Genomic DNA, 9,594 nt, shown 5'->3' on the forward strand with positions numbered 1-9,594 from the left:
TTGATACAGGACTATGGGGAGAGAGCGGGGCAGTGAGATTAGTTTGGGGATTGATACAGGACTATGGGGAGGGAGCGGGGCAGTGGGATTAGTTTGGGGATTGATACAGGGCTATGGGGAGAGAGCGGGGCAGTGGGATTAGTTTGGGGATTGATACAGGACTATGGGGAGGGAGCGGGGCAGTGGGATTAGTTTGGGGATTGATACAGGACTATGGGGAGAGAGCGGGGCAGTGAGATTAGTTTGGGGATTGATACAGGGCTATGGGGAGAGAGCGGGGCAGTGGGATTAGTTTGGGGATTGATGCAGGACTATGAGGAGAGAGCGGGGCAGTTGGATTAGTTTGGGGATTGATACAGGGCTATGGGGAGAGAGCGGGGCAGTGGGATTAGTTTGGGGATTGATACAGGACTATGGGGAGAGAGCGGGGCTGTGGGATTAGTTTGGGGATTGATACAGTACTATGGGGAGAGAGCGGGGCAGTGGGATTAGTTTGAGGATTGATACAGGACTATGGGGAGAGAGCGGGGCAATGGGATTAGTTTGAGGATTGATACAGGACTATGGGGAGAGAGCAGGGCAGTGGGATTAGTTTGGGGATTGATACAGGACTATGGGGAGAGAGCGGGACAGTGGGATTCGTTTGGGGATTGATACAGGACTATGGGGAGAGAGCGGGACAGTGGGATTCGTTTGGGGATTGTTACAGGACTATGGGGAGAGAGCGGGGCAGTGGGATTAGTTTGGGGATTGATACAGGACTATGGGGAGAGAGCGGGGCAGTGGGATTAGTTTGGGATTGATACAGGGCTATGGGGAGAGAGCAGGGCAGTGGGATTAGTTTGGGGATTGATACAGGACTATGGGGAGAGAGCGGGGCAGTGGGATTAGTTTGGAGATTGATACAGGGCTATGGGGAGAGAGCGGGGCAGTGGGATTAGTTTGGGGATTGATACAGGACTATGGGGAGAGAGCGGGGCAGTGGGATTAGTTTGGAGATTCATACAGGACTATGGGGAGAGAGCGGGGCAGTGGTATTAGTTTGGAGATTGATACAGGACTATGGGGAGAGAGCGGGGCAGTGGGATTAGTTTGGAGATTGATACAGGACTATGGGGAGAGAGCGGGGCAGTGAGATTAGTTTGGGGATTGATACAGGGCTATGGGGAGAGAGCGGGGCAGTGGGATTAGTTTGGGGATTGATGCAGGACTATGGGGAGAGAGCGGGGCAGTGGGATTAGTTTGAGGATTGATACAGGACTATGGGGAGAGAGCGGGGCAGTGGGATTAGTTTGAGGATTGATACAGGACTATGGGGAGAGAGCAGGGCAGTGGGATTAGTTTGGGGATTGATACAGGACTATGGGGAGAGAGCGGGACAGTGGGATTCGTTTGGGGATTGATACAGGACTATGGGGAGAGAGCGGGACAGTGGGATTCGTTTGGGGATTGTTACAGGACTATGGGGAGAGAGCGGGGCAGTGGGATTAGTTTGGGGATTGATACAGGACTATGGGGAGAGATCGGGGCAGTGGGGTTAGTTTGGGATTGATACAGGTCTATGAGGAGAGAGCGGGACAGTGGGATTAGTTTGGGGATTGATACAGGACTATGGGGAGAGAGCGGGGCAGTGGGATTAGTTTGAGGATTGATACAGGACTATGGGGAGAGAGCAGGGCAGTGGGATTAGTTTGGGGATTGATACAGGACTATGGGGAGAGAGCGGGACAGTGGGATTCGTTTGGGGATTGATACAGGACTATGGGGAGAGAGCGGGACAGTGGGATTCGTTTGGGGATTGTTACAGGACTATGGGGAGAGAGCGGGGCAGTGGGATTAGTTTGGGGATTGATACAGGACTATGGGGAGAGATCGGGGCAGTGGGGTTAGTTTGGGATTGATACAGGTCTATGAGGAGAGAGCGGGACAGTGGGATTAGTTTGGGGATTGATACAGGACTATGGGGAGAGAGCGGGGCAGTGGGATTAGTTTGGAGATTGATACAGGACTATGGGGAGAGAGCGGGGCAGTGGGATTAGTTTGGAGATTCATACAGGACTATGGGGAGAGAGCGGGGCAGTGGGATTGTTTGGGGATTGATACAGGAGTATGGGGATAGAGCGGGGCAGTGGGATTGGTTTGGGAATTGATATAGGACTTTAGGGAGAGAGCGGGGCAGTGGGATTAGTTTGGGATTGATACAGGGCGATGGGGAGAGAGCGGGGCAGTGGGATTAGTTTGGGGATTGATACAGGACTATGGGGAGAGAGCGGGGCAGTGGGATTAGTTTGGGGTTTGATACAGGACGATGGGGAGAGAGCGGGGCAGTGGGATTAGTTTGGGGATTGATACAGGACTATAGGGAGAGAGCGGGGCAGTGGGATTAGTTTGGGGTTTGATACAGGGCGATGGGGAGAGAGCGGGGCAGTGGGATTAGTTTGGGGATTGATACAGGACTATGGGGAGAGAGCGGGGCAGTGGGATTAGTTTGGAGATTGATACAGGACTATGGGGAGAGAGCGGGACAGTGGGATTAGTTTGGGTGAAATTTGCACCCATTTTACATGAGATGTGTGGTGACCATTTTACACCAGGACACGTGTCTGAGTGATCTGTGATCAAACCTGGTTTGCCTGCCTGGGCTCGGGGCTTTGTGTATTGGTCCCAGTCTCCGGGTCCTTCATGTGTTTGAAGAGTTTGAAGTCAGTCACACCTTGTTGAACCATTTCATTCTTTCAGGGCATTGATGGTAAACAGCTTCAATCCTGTGTATCTGTGAGGGGGCGACACAATCGTATTTACACCTTATTCAAACCAACAAAACTTCTCCATGTCCTGCCCTGTGAAGATATCACACCGTTCCACAAAGCAGCATTGTCTGAATCAGCCTTTGATCCCATATACTGCTCAATCTGAAACACTCACAGTTTTCAGATGGAGAAACGAGATTTACCCAACACATTCCAAGCCACAATTGGATGGTTAGCAAATCAAAAATGTCCCAGAAATGTGATTTCTTGCTGTGGGTTTAAACAGTCAGGCTGCAATATGTCAGGGTACTTTTCAATCAAGGACACATCAGAATGGGAATGAGAGACAGGGAGAGAGAAAAAGAGAGGTGGACAGGGAGAAGCAGTGAGAGAATTTGGGATAGAGAGAGCGTGTTACAGAAAAGGGAAAGAAAGAGAGAGATCGGAAATGGACAGCAGCACAGACAGAGGAAAAAGTGAAAGAGAGATTGATGGATAGAAATTGGGAGCGAGGGAGAGAGTGAGGGAGCAAGACGGAGAGAGGGAGACAGAGAGACTGACGGAGAGCGAGAGAGAGAGAGGAACAGAGATACAGAGAGGGAGAGAGACAGGGAGACTGAAAGAGAGAGCGAGAGAGAGAGAGGAACAGAGATACAGAGAGGGAGAGAGACAGGGACCCGGAAACAGAGAGCGAGAGAGACAGAGGAACAGACAGAGAGAGAGACTGACAGAGAGAAAGCGAGTGGGACAGAGAGAGTTGGGCATTTAATCTCCCTCCACACTGTCCCATCAAACCTCCCTGGGCAGGTACAGGGGGTTAGATACAGAGTCCCTCTCTCTCGCTCTCTCATTCAGTCACCCTGTCTCTCTGTCATTCTCACTCTCTGTCTGTTCCCCTCTCACTCTCGCTCGCTACACTGTCCCATCAAACACTCCCAGGGCAGGTACAGGGGGTTAGATACAGAGTAAAGCTCCCTCTACACTGTCCCATCAAACACTCCCAGGGCAGGTACAGGGGGTTAGATACAGAGGAAAGCTCCCTCTACACTGTCCCATCAAACACTCCCAGGGCAGGTACAGGGGGTTAGATACAGAGTAAAGCTCCCTCTACACTGTCCCATCAAACACTCCCAGGGCAGGTACAGGGGGTTAGATACAGAGTAAAGCTCCCTCGACACTGTCCCATCAAACAATCCCAGGGCAGGTACAGGGGGTTAGATACAGAGTAAAGCTCCCTCTACACTGTCCCATCAAACACTCCCAGGGCAGGTACAGGGGGTTAGATACAGAGTAAAGCTCCCTCTACACTGTCCCATCAAACACTCCCAGGGCATGTACAGGGGGTTAGATACAGAGTAAAGCTCCCTCTACACTGTCCCATCAAACACTCCCAGGGCAGGTACAGGGGGTTAGATACAGAGTAAAGCTCCCTCTGCACTGTCCCATCAAACACTCCCCGGGCAGGTACAGGGGGTTAGATACAGAGTAAAGCTCCCTCTACACTGTCCCATCAAACGCTCCCAGGGCAGGTACAGGGGGTTAGATACAGAGTAAAGCTCCCTCTACACTGTCCCATCAAACACTCCCAGGGCAGGTACAGGGGGTTAGATACAGAGTAAAGCTCCCTCTGCACTGTCCCATCAAACACTCCCAGGGCAGGTACAGGAGGTTAGATACAGAGTAAAGCTCCCTCTACACTGTCCCATCAAACACTCCCAGAGCAGGTACAGCACAGGGTTAGATACAGAGTAAAGTTCCCTCTACACTGTCCCATCAAACATTCCCAGGGCAGGTACAGGGGGTTAGATACAGAGTAAAGCTCCCTCTACACTGTCCCATCAAACACTCCCAGGGCAGGTACAGGGGGTTAGATACAGAGCAAAGCTCCCTCTGCACTGTCCCATCAAACACTCCCAGGGCAGGTACAGGGGGTTAGATACAGAGTAAAGCTCCCTCTACACTGTCCCATCAAACACTCCCAGGGCAGGTACAGGGGGTTAGACACAGAGTAAAGCTCCCTCTACATTGTCCCATCAAACAATCCCAGGGCAGGTACAGCACGGGGTTAGATACAGAGCAAAGCTCCCTCTGCACTGTCCCATCAAACACTCCCCGGGCAGGTACAGGGGGTTAGATACAGAGTAAAGCTCCCTCTACACTGTCCCATCAAACGCTCCCAGGGCAGGTACAGGGGGTTAGATACAGAGTAAAGCTCCCTCTACACTGTCCCATCAAACACTCCCAGGGCAGGTACAGGGGGTTAGATACAGAGTAAAGCTCCCTCTGCACTGTCCCATCAAACACTCCCAGGGCAGGTACAGGAGGTTAGATACAGAGTAAAGCTCCCTCTACACTGTCCCATCAAACACTCCCAGAGCAGGTACAGCACAGGGTTAGATACAGAGTAAAGTTCCCTCTACACTGTCCCATCAAACATTCCCAGGGCAGGTACAGGGGGTTAGATACAGAGTAAAGCTCCCTCTACACTGTCCCATCAAACACTCCCAGGGCAGGTACAGGGGGTTAGATACAGAGCAAAGCTCCCTCTGCACTGTCCCATCAAACACTCCCAGGGCAGGTACAGGGGGTTAGATACAGAGTAAAGCTCCCTCTACACTGTCCCATCAAACACTCCCAGGGCAGGTACAGGGGGTTAGACACAGAGTAAAGCTCCCTCTACATTGTCCCATCAAACAATCCCAGGGCAGGTACAGCACGGGGTTAGATACAGAGTAAAGCTCCCTCTACACTGTCCCATCAAACACTCCCAGGGCAGGTACAGCACAGGGTTAGATACAGAGTAAAGCTCCCTCTACACTGTCCCATCAAACACTCCCAGGGCAGGTACAGGGGGTTAGATACAGAGTAAAGCTTCCTCTACACTGTCCCATCAAACACTCCCAGGGCAGGTACAGGGGGTGAGATACAGAGTAAAGCTCCCTCTGCACTGTCCCATCAAACACTCCCAGGGCAGGTACAGGGGGTTCGATACAGAGTAAAGCTCCCTCTACACTGTCCCATCAAACACTCCCAGGGCAGGTACAGGGGGTTAGATACAGAGTAAAGCTCCCTCTGCACTGTCCCATCAAACACTCCCAGGGCAGGTACAGGAGGTTTGATACAGAGTAAAGCTCCCTCTACACTGTCCCATCAAACACTCCCAGGGCAGTTACAGGAGGTTAGATACAGAGTAAAGTTCCCTCTACACTGTCCCATCAAACATTCCCAGGGCAGGTACAGGGGGTTAGATACAGAGTAAAGCTCCCTCTACACTGTCCCATCAAACACTCCCAGGGCAGGTACAGGGGGTTAGATACAGAGCAAAGCTCCCTCTGCACTGTCCCATCAAACACTCCCAGGGCAGGTACAGGGGGTTAGATACAGAGTAAAGCTCCCTCTACACTGTCCCATCAAACACTCCCAGGGCAGGTACAGGGGGTTAGATACAGAGTAAAGCTCCCTCTACACTGTCCCATCAAACACTTCCAGGGCAGGTACAGCACGGGGTTAGATACAGAGTAAAGCTCCCTCTACACTGTCCCATCAAACACTCCCAGGGCAGGTACATCATGGGTTAGATACAGAGTAAAACTCCCTCTACACTGTCCCATCAAACACTCCCAGGGCAGGTACAGGGGGTTAGATACAGAGTAAAGCTCCCTCTACACTGTCCCATCAAACAATCCCAGGGCAGGTACAGCACGGGGTTAGATACAGAGTAAAGCTCCCTCTACACTGTCCCATCAAACACTCCCAGGGCATGTACAGGGGGTTAGATACAGAGTAAAGCTCCCTCTACACTGTCCCATCAAACACTCCCAGGGCAGGTACAGGGGGTTAGATACAGAGTAAAGCTCCCTCTGCACTGTCCCATCAAACACTCCCCGGGCAGGTACAGGGGGTTAGATACAGAGTAAAGCTCCCTCTACACTGTCCCATCAAACGCTCCCAGGGCAGGTACAGGGGGTTAGATACAGAGTAAAGCTCCCTCTACACTGTCCCATCAAACACTCCCAGGGCAGGTACAGGGGGTTAGATACAGAGTAAAGCTCCCTCTGCACTGTCCCATCAAACACTCCCAGGGCAGGTACAGGAGGTTAGATACAGAGTAAAGCTCCCTCTACACTGTCCCATCAAACACTCCCAGAGCAGGTACAGCACAGGGTTAGATACAGAGTAAAGTTCCCTCTACACTGTCCCATCAAACATTCCCAGGGCAGGTACAGGGGGTTAGATACAGAGTAAAGCTCCCTCTACACTGTCCCATCAAACACTCCCAGGGCAGGTACAGGGGGTTAGATACAGAGCAAAGCTCCCTCTGCACTGTCCCATCAAACACTCCCAGGGCAGGTACAGGGGGTTAGATACAGAGTAAAGCTCCCTCTACACTGTCCCATCAAACACTCCCAGGGCAGGTACAGGGGGTTAGACACAGAGTAAAGCTCCCTCTACATTGTCCCATCAAACAATCCCAGGGCAGGTACAGCACGGGGTTAGATACAGAGCAAAGCTCCCTCTGCACTGTCCCATCAAACACTCCCCGGGCAGGTACAGGGGGTTAGATACAGAGTAAAGCTCCCTCTACACTGTCCCATCAAACGCTCCCAGGGCAGGTACAGGGGGTTAGATACAGAGTAAAGCTCCCTCTACACTGTCCCATCAAACACTCCCAGGGCAGGTACAGGGGGTTAGATACAGAGTAAAGCTCCCTCTGCACTGTCCCATCAAACACTCCCAGGGCAGGTACAGGAGGTTAGATACAGAGTAAAGCTCCCTCTACACTGTCCCATCAAACACTCCCAGAGCAGGTACAGCACAGGGTTAGATACAGAGTAAAGTTCCCTCTACACTGTCCCATCAAACATTCCCAGGGCAGGTACAGGGGGTTAGATACAGAGTAAAGCTCCCTCTACACTGTCCCATCAAACACTCCCAGGGCAGGTACAGGGGGTTAGATACAGAGCAAAGCTCCCTCTGCACTGTCCCATCAAACACTCCCAGGGCAGGTACAGGGGGTTAGATACAGAGTAAAGCTCCCTCTACACTGTCCCATCAAACACTCCCAGGGCAGGTACAGGGGGTTAGACACAGAGTAAAGCTCCCTCTACATTGTCCCATCAAACAATCCCAGGGCAGGTACAGCACGGGGTTAGATACAGAGTAAAGCTCCCTCTACACTGTCCCATCAAACACTCCCAGGGCAGGTACAGCACAGGGTTAGATACAGAGTAAAGCTCCCTCTACACTGTCCCATCAAACACTCCCAGGGCAGGTACAGGGGGTTAGATACAGAGTAAAGCTTCCTCTACACTGTCCCATCAAACACTCCCAGGGCAGGTACAGGGGGTGAGATACAGAGTAAAGCTCCCTCTGCACTGTCCCATCAAACACTCCCAGGGCAGGTACAGGGGGTTCGATACAGAGTAAAGCTCCCTCTACACTGTCCCATCAAACACTCCCAGGGCAGGTACAGGGGGTTAGATACAGAGTAAAGCTCCCTCTGCACTGTCCCATCAAACACTCCCAGGGCAGGTACAGGAGGTTTGATACAGAGTAAAGCTCCCTCTACACTGTCCCATCAAACACTCCCAGGGCAGTTACAGGAGGTTAGATACAGAGTAAAGTTCCCTCTACACTGTCCCATCAAACATTCCCAGGGCAGGTACAGGGGGTTAGATACAGAGTAAAGCTCCCTCTACACTGTCCCATCAAACACTCCCAGGGCAGGTACAGGGGGTTAGATACAGAGCAAAGCTCCCTCTGCACTGTCCCATCAAACACTCCCAGGGCAGGTACAGGGGGTTAGATACAGAGTAAAGCTCCCTCTACACTGTCCCATCAAACACTCCCAGGGCAGGTACAGGGGGTTAGATACAGAGTAAAGCTCCCTCTACACTGTCCCATCAAACACTTCCAGGGCAGGTACAGCACGGGGTTAGATACAGAGTAAAGCTCCCTCTACACTGTCCCATCAAACACTCCCAGGGCAGGTACATCATGGGTTAGATACAGAGTAAAACTCCCTCTACACTGTCCCATCAAACACTCCCAGGGCAGGTACAGGGGGTTAGATACAGAGTAAAGCTCCCTCTACACTGTCCCATCAAACAATCCCAGGGCAGGTACAGCACGGGGTTAGATACAGAGTAAAGCTCCCTCTACACTGTCCCATCAAACACTCCCAGGGAAGGTACAGCACAGGGTGAGATACAGAGTAAAGCTCCCTCTACACTGTCCCATCAAACACTCCCCGGGCAGGTACATGGGGTTAGATACAGAGTAAAGTTCCCTCTGCACTGTCCCATCAAACACTCCCAGGGCAGGTACAGAGGGTTCGATACAGAGTAAAGCTCCCTCTACACTGTCCCATCAAACACTCCCAGGGCAGGTACAGGGGGTTAGATACAGAGTAAAGCTCCCTCTACACTGTCCCATCAAACACTCCCAGGGCAGGTACAGCACAGGGTTAGATACAGAGTAAAGCTCCCTCTACACTGTCCCATCAAACACTCCCAGGGCAGGTACAGGGGGTTAGATACAGCGTAAAGCTCCCTCTACACTGTCCCATCAAACATTCCCAGGGCAGGTACAGGGGGTTAGATACAGAGCAAAGCTCCCTCTGCACTGTCCCATCAAACACTCCCAGGGCAGGTACAGGGGGTTAGATACAGAGTAAAGCTCCCTCTACACTGTCCCATCAAACACTCCCAGGGCAGGTACAGGGGGTTAGATACAGAGTAAAGCTCCCTCTACACTGTCCCATCAAACACTTCCAGGGCAGGTACAGCACGGGGTTAGATACAGAGTAAAGCTCCCTCTACACTGTCCCATCATACACTGCCAG

Source organism: Pristiophorus japonicus, unplaced genomic scaffold (assembly GCF_044704955.1).
Source record: "Pristiophorus japonicus isolate sPriJap1 unplaced genomic scaffold, sPriJap1.hap1 HAP1_SCAFFOLD_302, whole genome shotgun sequence".
Classification (NCBI taxonomy): domain Eukaryota; kingdom Metazoa; phylum Chordata; class Chondrichthyes; family Pristiophoridae; genus Pristiophorus; species Pristiophorus japonicus.